This window comes from Papio anubis, chromosome 19 (assembly GCF_008728515.1).
Source record: "Papio anubis isolate 15944 chromosome 19, Panubis1.0, whole genome shotgun sequence".
NCBI lineage: Eukaryota > Metazoa > Chordata > Mammalia > Primates > Cercopithecidae > Papio > Papio anubis.
The window spans coordinates 36,599,865-36,609,604 of NC_044994.1; the positions used below are offsets into that span (position 1 = coordinate 36,599,865).

Consider the following 9,740-nt stretch of genomic DNA (forward strand, 5'->3'; position numbering starts at 1 on the left):
TGATGTCACAATGGAGCAGCTTTGATTCTCTTTCCTCTGAACACTAGAGAGGCAATATCAAAGCTAGACCCTGGGAGTCCAAGCACCTCTGCAAATCCACTTCTGACAAACATGATAATTATGATGGTAGGTAATGTTATCAGTCGATTTGTGTCCCTCCAAGCTTCATATACTGAAGTTCAGCCCCAGGATCTCATAATGTGATATTATTTGGAAATAGGGCCATTGCAGATATAACTAGTTCAAAGGAAGTCATACTGAAGTAGGGTGGGTCCTAATCCAATATGACTGATGTCCTTATATAATTGGAAATGGGAACACAAACATGCACACAGGGAGAATGCAGGTGAAGGTGAAGGCAAAGATCTATAGGCCAAGGAATGCCAAAGATTACCAGCAAACCATCAAAAGCTAAGAGAGGGATGAAACAGATTCTCCCTCACAGCTTCAGAAGGAACCAACCCTGCTGGCACTTTGATGTTGGACTTCTGAATCCTAGAACACATTCCTGTTGCTCATGCCATCCAATTTGTGGTACTTTTGTTATAGCGGCCCTAATACAGATAAAGATACTAATTAAAACCATAAACCTCTAATAACATGAGCACATATCATAGAGCTCTTTCAAGATTATTTCCCCAAGTCAAGACATAGGGCAGAGATTTTTGTTTTAAATGAGCTGATGGAAGTGACGAGACTTATTCTCAGTTTACATTCAAAGGCAGTAAAAAAAGCTGAGGCTAGAAAGGTGTTTCAGAACTGACTTTCTGCAGATTCTGTGACATTAATCCCTGGCCTATACTGGTGAAAAGAACCAGAAAGGAGAAGATGACTACGACTCCTAGATAGTCTCTGTTCTCTCCTGTCAGTTTCACCAGGTTAGCAATGCATCTTCAACAACAATAAAATGCTGAAGGAGATGGGTGCTATAAACTCAGATCAGAGTGGGAGTGTGGCAGTAGAAATAACAATGATGTTATAACAATATTAATAACATCTTTGCTTCCAGAACATTTTCTCATTATCTATCTCTTTGAACTTTACCTTCAAATATATGAGATAGTAGCCCACCTATTATTATCCCTTTTTGCAGAAAGGGAAGCTGAGACTCTAAGAAGTAAAATGAATTATTCAATCAACTCAGGCCACAGCTAGGCCAATGCTCTTTCTAGGAAACCATGCTTGAAGAAAATGCTTTCCATGGAGAATTTATATAAGAACATAGTTACAAAAGTAAACAAGGAGACATTAAATTTCATTAAATTCCTGAGGGTTCTGAACCCTTGCTGCATGATTGATGCAAGCACATCTAGGAATGTGTCCTGGGAAGGAATGGTGGAATGAATGACCAGAGAAATCCCTGAGGAATACAAGGACTCCCTGGTTTAAAAGGCAGTAGAACAGAGCTTCCAATGTGCCCTCTGGATCTAGTATTACATGAATAAACTCAAGAGAGGGCCACACCAGGCCTGCTGGCATTGGTCTCCCCAGGCAGAGCTCCTGGGACTATGTGGCCACAGCCTCTGCACACAAGCCTCTAACCTACCATCTGATGGCAGCAGCCCAGGGTTAAACCTCTGCAAATGAGTGATTGATTGCATCACTGCAACCTCAAAAGGCAGAAAATCTTCCAGCTTCTCCAATCTTCCTTCAAAATTCCTTATTGATTCATCACCTGAGTATTTATCCAATCTTTCAAAAATTTTCATATATTCAATGCATTTCCTCTCTAGATATAAGAAGGTAAGCTTACTTCCCACTCTATTAGTGGAATGCCTACTGAATTATCCTAAACCTGCCTCACTCTGTCTCACGATCTCAAAGTGATTCCTCTACTCCTTATATTCCACATGGCATGGAAAAGACCTCCTTCTCCATCGCCTCAATGAGTTTATGATTTGTATCCGATTTCTCCAAAGTCTTCCTCTTCAAACTCCCATTCAATATCATAGTCACATAGTCTTTCTTTTCCATGGGTTATCTCACCAATCAAATTTTAAGCATTTTCTTTATGCAAGTTGCTGGCCAATTGCCAGTGACACAAAGATGAACAAAGCACTGTTCATGTTCTCACAGAGTTCACGTTCTAGGGGCAGAATTTCAGTCGAGTGGGAGAGTGAGTTGGACTAAGCTCAGCTGACCAGAATGTAATGTGGGCTATGATAGAACAAGCAGAACACATGGGTTTTGCTCACAAGAGGGCCCCTGTGTTGATCAGAGTTCTTTGCAAACAGCATAAGTAAGTTCTGGCTTACTTAGACACAAAGAGGGAGAGGTTGGAATATTTGAATGGCTGAAAGAAGACTCAGGAGATCCAAAACAGGCCTCAGAAAACTAGGAGCAAAGTCTGTTTCTGGGATTCAAAAAGCAGGAATTACCTAGAAGAACCAGCTCCAATCATTTCTGGTTCCATGTGCCATTTCAAGACAAATACCAAAGAGAGGGCCCTGGCTGCTCAACCTCAGTCCTAGGCTGACTCCTTTTCCAAGAAGACCAGCTCACCTTACAGATACCTTGTTCAGACTGCTTCTGTGGGGGAATAGGCAGTTCCTCAAAAACAAAAACATCAAGGTGATGACACTAAATGAAGGTGGCTGTCAGGTAGAGCAAATAACAGATGTCTATAACAACAACTAGAATATAGAGGGAGGAGGCTGGATGTTGTGGCTTATGCCTGTAATTCCAGCACTTTGGAAGGCCAAGATGGGTGGATTGCTTGAGCCCAGGAGTCTGAGACCAGCCTGGGCAGCATGATAAAAGCTCATCTCTACTAAAAGCACAAAAATTAACTGGGCATGAAGGTGCGTTCCTGTAATCCCAGCTACTTGGGAGGCTGAGGCACAAGAATTGTTTGAATTGGGGAGATGGAGGTTGCACTCTGAGATTGTGCCACTGCACTCCAGCCTAGGCAACAGACCAAGACTCCATCTCAAAAAACAAAAAAAAAAATTTACATGTGTATATACGTGTGGGTGTGTACATATATGTGTATATATGTGTATATATATGTGTGTGTGTGTATATATATAGACAGAGAGAGAGAGACAGAGACAGAGAGAGAGGATGGGGAAGACTCCTGAGAGGAAATGAACAAGAGCAAAAATGTTAGCAAAAAGCAAGAATTTGTGGTGTGAGTGTAAGAGACAGGGGAAGAAAAAGGAAGGTGCTCCAGGCATTTGAACAGCAGAGACAAAAGCAGGGAGCAAGTCCTGAGGATAATAGAGATGCTTTGGGACATGGCACCGAAGTGGGGAAGGAATAGGAGCCAGATTATAGAAGGAACCCATGGAAGGGCAAGGGTGTGGGAAAGATGACAAGGGAAACACAGAAAAATGGAAGACAAGACTCAGTGTGGCAGCAATGTAAAGGGGCACATCATCAGGCAGTGAGGTTCTAAGTGTAGAATGGTGCACAATGCTTAGCACGTGATTAATGCTTAATAAGCATTAATTTCATTATCATTATAATCATAGGAGAGGCATAAGTACCTTCTTCCTTTGTAGGCTTGTCTGAGAACTCCATGAAATCAGGGATGTGAAGGAGGTGGTGTAAAGTAGAATGTTTCTAATTTGTTTCCCACTTCCGTTCCCATTCATGCAGTAATCTAAGTCAAAATAATTACAAATGGTTCCTGACCTAAGTTGACTGCACTGAGAATAGAAAGTAGCAAAAAGAAGAGAGGCATTAAGGTGAACAGGTAGTTATGAAGTATAAAGAAAGAGTTTTAAGACCTTACCAGGTGTCTGATGTAAGAGATTAGGTAGATATTGGCATTATTCTTCAAGATGGGAAAGGTGGGTTTTGAGGGAAAGAGGAAGTGTTTGGTTTGGTGATGTCGAGGGTTAACTATGTCAATTACAGTTTTGTGTTGGGTTTGGGTAGCAGAAGACATTCCACGGGTGGTGGAACTGCTGGCACTGGCCTTCCCATGCCTTGACAGTGTATGTGTGACCCGAACGGCCAGAGCAGGAGTTTTTGTTCTGGGGTACTGAGTTTTGGACTCTTAATGGGTATCAAGTCTTCTGACCTGCTCTGATATAAACTAGCTTACTCTTTTCTTCAAATCCTTTATCCACACTGTACTTCCTAAGGCATGTTCTCTTTATTTAAATCCCTGTGAAAACCTCCCATCTGAGGATGTCCCTACTAAAGTATTTTCAAAAGGAAAGAGAGGAAGCAATTAGAACAGCAACAATGAACAAGCCCTCAAGGAATTTTTAATGCCTGGAAAGTATTTCCCCCTGAACACCTGGGGTTTCTGGGATAGACAGTTTCCAAGTCCCCTAAAACTAGTCAGAAGGACCTGAATCCTTCTGTGGCTTACAGAGTCCAGTCCAATCTCAGCACTCCACACACAGTGATGAATCATAATGAATGGAGGAGTTGAATTGGAACTGTTTCTAAGCCCAAAGAGTAATTTTTTTCTTACTTATGATGTATTTCAGATCTCACAACATCTGCCTGTTTAAATTTCAGCTGGGGAATTTGGGGGGGAAGTTAAAAGATTTCTGGATTTCTTATAATAGAAACAAATGTTTCCCTGTGCATTCTAACTTTTCTCCTGATGAATTTTATATCTCTTTAATCTCCTGATAAGCTTATGCCACAAGCATTACATGCTTTATTTGGAACGGAGTGCCCCCTACGCTGGATGATTTCTCCAAGGGCACACAACAATTGCACAGGTTCAAAGGAATTAGACACTGGTGCTCTTGACCCTTAGTGCAGTCTCCTTCCCATGAATCTCTCCCAAGAGTTTGCTGGGAACCATCCCTTCCCTAAAAGCAGGCTCTCACCAGAGCATACACCATGCTAACAGGCAGTGCAATCAGTGAGGAAGTTCTTAACATCCACCTGCTCACTTGTCCAGAGAATATACTGAACAGCTCAGGCAGCACTGATTACAAAGGTCAGTAGTCGACATGTGGCTGGAGAGCTTAGCAGAGCAATAATCAGGTGCAGTCTCTTTCCTTCCTCTTAGAGTTTTTTCAATTTGATAGAGTAACATGCTCAAGGATGTGAGGTGACCTCTTGGAGCACTGAAGCTTTGTGTTCATCATACTCATCTTCTAAAAGTGTCTGTGACCCATTGATATATCAAGTGATGAAATGAAAGAGGTTTTGCATCCTGCTCGTATGCGACAACATGAAACTGGAGGACATAAGGCTAAGTGAAATAAGCCAGCCACTGAAGGACAAATACTACATGGTTCTCCTCATATGAGATATCTAAAATCAAACTCATAGAAACAGAGTTAAATGGTAGTTTCCAGGAATTAGAAGTAGGGAGAAATGGGAGTTGTTGCTCAATGGATATAGAATTTCCATATACAGTTTATGGAAGATGAAGAAGTTGTAGAGATCTGCTGTACAATATTGTGACTAAAGTTAACAATACTGTACTGTGCACTTAAAATTTTGTCAAAGGAGTACATCTTCTGTTAAGTACTCTTACTACAATTTGTGTGTGTGTGTGTGTGTGTGTGTGTATGAAGATACTAGGGACAGAGGTAAAGTAGTGTCAATCACTTACATTTATAAATAAACTTAGACCTAGGAAAATGAAGCCACTTGCCACAAGCCACAGAACTAATCAGTAGCAGGTTTGGTAGAAGAATGCAAACCTTTAACTCCCAGTCCAATAATGTTTCTACACATTGAATAGCATATAGTTGCAAAGAATACACCAAAGTAACTGCGTTAATTTCTCACTAGTCACGTCAGCAGGAAAACTCAGGTTTAACAAATAACAAATTGGAAACAACCCTCAAGGCACCACTCCAAAGCCGATCTGCCAGTCTAGGAGCCTGTGGTCCCAAGTTCTGAGTCACAGCTATTCCAATGAGTCACATTGCAATGCTGGCCCCCTGGGCATTTCACTGTATTTGTAGGAGCAATTCCAAATAAGCAGACAGACTGGCTCCATGCAGACCATAAGCCAGTAAACCTGCTCCTGTATGCTTGTCTGGAGATGCTGAAAGTGGTTGCCTGTCATGAGTGATTTATATTATATTTTATATATATATATATATATGTTCCTTCTACTCACCTGTACCTGCTTTAGAAGAAGTCGGGTTAGGTAATTGCCTATCCTAGAGCGACCTGAGCAGTAGGTACCTTGCTCCAAGATATCCCCACTAGTGTCAAATCAAAGTTTGTAAAATTTTAAATTTAAAAAAATATATATTACTTTGATTCTTAAAAGCCCTTTTGTATTTTAAGAACCACCTTATTTACATTTAATAAAATGTAAATGATAAAATGTAAATCTTTGGAGAAGGGAAATTAGGTGAACTTAAGAGAGCACTTGCTACTAAGAAACATGAGAAAGAAAAAGGGGAATATGGAAGTATCAGAATTCAAATTAATATGCTTCATCTGTCATTGACTTTTTCTGAGCACTTAATATATATCAGGCCTGAGCTAGGTGCTGGGGGAACAAAGATGAATAAGGCATGGTCTCTGTTCTCAAGTTCAAGAGTCTCTTAGACAAACAAAGGAAAGAAATGTGAATAATCGCAACATTATGCAATAAAGTGTTTTAATGGTGATATTAAAAGTGTTTTAATTATGAAAATAGAGATGAGGGCTACCTGAAAACATCCAAAAAATAGATTATATTTGCTGAGGAAGTAATGCTCAGATTGTTTATAAATAAGAAGAAGCTCATCACAAAACAAAGAGGTCATTTGAAGCTGAAGAAGCAACATGCACAAAGGCACAGAAACAAAATAGATACTTTGCCCTCAGGAATAACAAGCAATTTGGAATAAATGTAATGGTGACATCACACACACCCATTTTTAGGGTGACTAGCCATTCCAGTTTGCCTTAGTCTAAGGTGAGTCCTGGGGCATGGGACTTTTAATGCTAAAACCGGGAAAGTCCCGGGTAAACTGAGATGGTCACCCCATAGATGGCCACGAGGAGAAAGATGTTTATGTTTGGGAAAAAGTAGCAAAGCAAATTGCATAGTAAAAACCATACTGAATCAGGAGTTAGAAGCCCTGAGGTTGAACTTGGCTTTGTCATTACAAGGAGCCTTCTTGGAATCACTTTTCTAATGAATACTTGGGCAAGAAAGCTCTGGTATAATTTCAAGCTCAATAGCTCCATCGTTCTAAATGTCTTGGGATATTTAGAGCAAAGAGCAAAGTGAGGCAGAATCACCTGCATGAACAACAGAACATTCAATAAAACAGTAATTCCAAGAGTACATATCTTTCATGCACAAGTTATCTTTTTTTTCCCAAAAGCAAAAAGAGCCACAGGAGCTTGATATCTGAGAGACTACTTACTGCTACGTGATAAACCATGGAAGCCATGAATATGAGTGTATTAATGCCTTATTGAAAATTAGTCACTTTCAAGCACAAGTCACTGGTTTGTGGCTAGGCATCGAAATGATTAAAAAAGAAATCAGTGTCTGTTTATCATTACTATATAGATATATTTTACATTGTAACGATCTGGAGTTGCCAATCTTAGTTGCACTGTGGCTTATCACAGCCTTTCTTATTCATTCATTCCGTCAATGGATTGTAATAATAATTCTTCACTTCACTTAAGTGATTACATAATTTAGATGATTACTGCTTAGAATTACTAAAGTAGACCAAAAACTAGAATTACTTTTGTAATTGTTCTAGATCAAAGCAAGAATTACCAAACATGCTTCAGACTTCCAACTGCACAGAACCTCTATTCATATTAACCCCAAAATTCCAAGAATAAATCATGCCTACACTGCACCTTGACTGTCTATAAAACGTGAAAACAGTGACCAAATTTAGTCAGAGGAAAAAAAAAAAAGTCAGCCTATGAGTGAGTTAGATGAAGAGGCCTGGAGAAGAACCTTGTGGACTCATAATTGGTTGGCTGACTACAGTTAGTGTCTCAGGGTCTTATCCAGACAATCTTCTTTTATATGAATATCATGAATCCAAAATAAAATGTGAGCTCCCAAACTAAATTTTCTATTTTCTGGATTTTTAGTTTTCTCATCTACTTCCACAGTTGGGAGATCAGCCCAGCAATCCTTGCAAAAGTTCTAAAAAACAATCAGTTCCATTTCCAACCCCAGTGATTGTTCTCTGCTTCGCAGCTTGTAGCCTCTGCCAGAAAATGAAGCAAACGTTCCTTCTCAAAGCAGGTGCAGCAGCCTGACAATCATCCAATAAAAAACCTATTAGCTGGGTCTCCATGACACTCCTGGTATCCATGGGACCCACAATATCTTTAATGTAGATAATAAATCCAGACCATTTCCTTCTGCAATTGCTCCCAATATGGCTCCACTCCTAGGACTGTTCCACTAACCTTTTGTTGCTACATTTTCTCATGAATGCTGAATCACTCTCTAATCTTTGCCATGAAACACATGCAGTCCCACTCAGTGAAACGGATCAATCTGCTTGTGTTAGCCAATTGCAATTGCCTACTGGGCCATATCCGTAGATTGCAAACAGCAGGCCTAATACTGACCAAGTTGTAAATTATCAGTCATGGGTTGGTGATTAAGTGATGATGGGTAAAGAGGGAACACAAGAGGTGATTTGAGACCATGAGAAGCACTGCATATATCTCTGAGTAACTCTGCATATGTAAGCTCTAATGCAACAATTTGACCTGCATATGTCAGGTCAAAATGTTAAATAAAAATTCAAGGAAAAGGTGTTCCAACTCATCTCACATGTTGATTTTACCTTAATATTCCTGTTATCATATCTCATCTCAATTCAGAAATCTTCTATGGCAGGCTGTACTAAAAGACCAAACCTCTCTTTCACCTGAGATTCAAGACTTTCATCACTAGTACCCTCCATACGTCCAACCCCATCTCTCACTGTTCCCACGTTAACATTCTATTTAAAGAGCAAAGTGGATCACTATTAAATGTGCATTATGGTCACTGTCTTATCACTTTATTTGCGAGACTATAATCTCCATAAAGCAGGCACCAAAGTTCGTCACAGTTACCCTATATCCACAGCATCTAGCATCTAGTATATACATAATATTTCTTGCAACTATAAATTAATTTGTTATGTATGCTTCTTGCTCTAAAATTAATGCTCTTTCCCTTCTCTGTATTTTCTTAATTTTCAAGGCCCTGCTTAAATACTAAATCCTCCTGACTGATTTTCCTAGGCCATTCTTGACTATATTGACCTATTTTCATCAAAGTCCAATTATGTTCTAGAACTCATGTCTCTTTAATTCTTGACTTGGAAAATGTTAGAACTTTAAAAATACTTAAAGTTCATCTTGGCCGACACTCCACTTTTTATAAATAAGAAGTCTGCAGCCAAAGAAAATACATCACTTGTCCAAGTTTACATAATACATCACAACCAAGACTAGAACCAGACGTGGGGTTTTGCACAACTCCAGCTCTGTCATAACTTGGTCTTGTCTGCACCAGGAGGCTGTCATTCATTCCTTGAAAGCTTGTTAAGTGTCTGTCAATTCCTCCACAGGCACAGAAGAGATTCCATCCTGATGTTTGATAAATATTGTTCATTGGCATATTTGTTCCCAGATTTAAAATTGTGAAGTCTAAAGAACAATGTAAAATCAATGCTGAATAATTTTTAAAGTTGTTAAATTTTGTCTTTGTTTCATGTTTAATGAAAAATTAAAGTCACTTTAGATCTGCAGTGATTTGTCTTAAACCAACAAAAACATCTGGGTAGCTATTAAATGTCTTACAAGCTGTAACAAATCAACAGCCACTCAGA

The 9,740-nt window shown here is 39.5% G+C and overlaps 1 long non-coding RNA gene across 1 annotated transcript; it reads left to right on the forward strand.

The window, feature by feature from the left end:
* Positions 1 to 25: 25 nt before the first annotated feature.
* LOC108583087 lies at positions 26 to 7,915 on the forward strand. The gene is made up of 3 exons (XR_001897361.3): positions 26 to 126; positions 1,094 to 1,743; positions 7,650 to 7,915. It is a non-coding gene; the product is annotated as an uncharacterized LOC108583087 (long non-coding RNA).
* Positions 7,916 to 9,740: the final 1,825 nt, after the last annotated feature.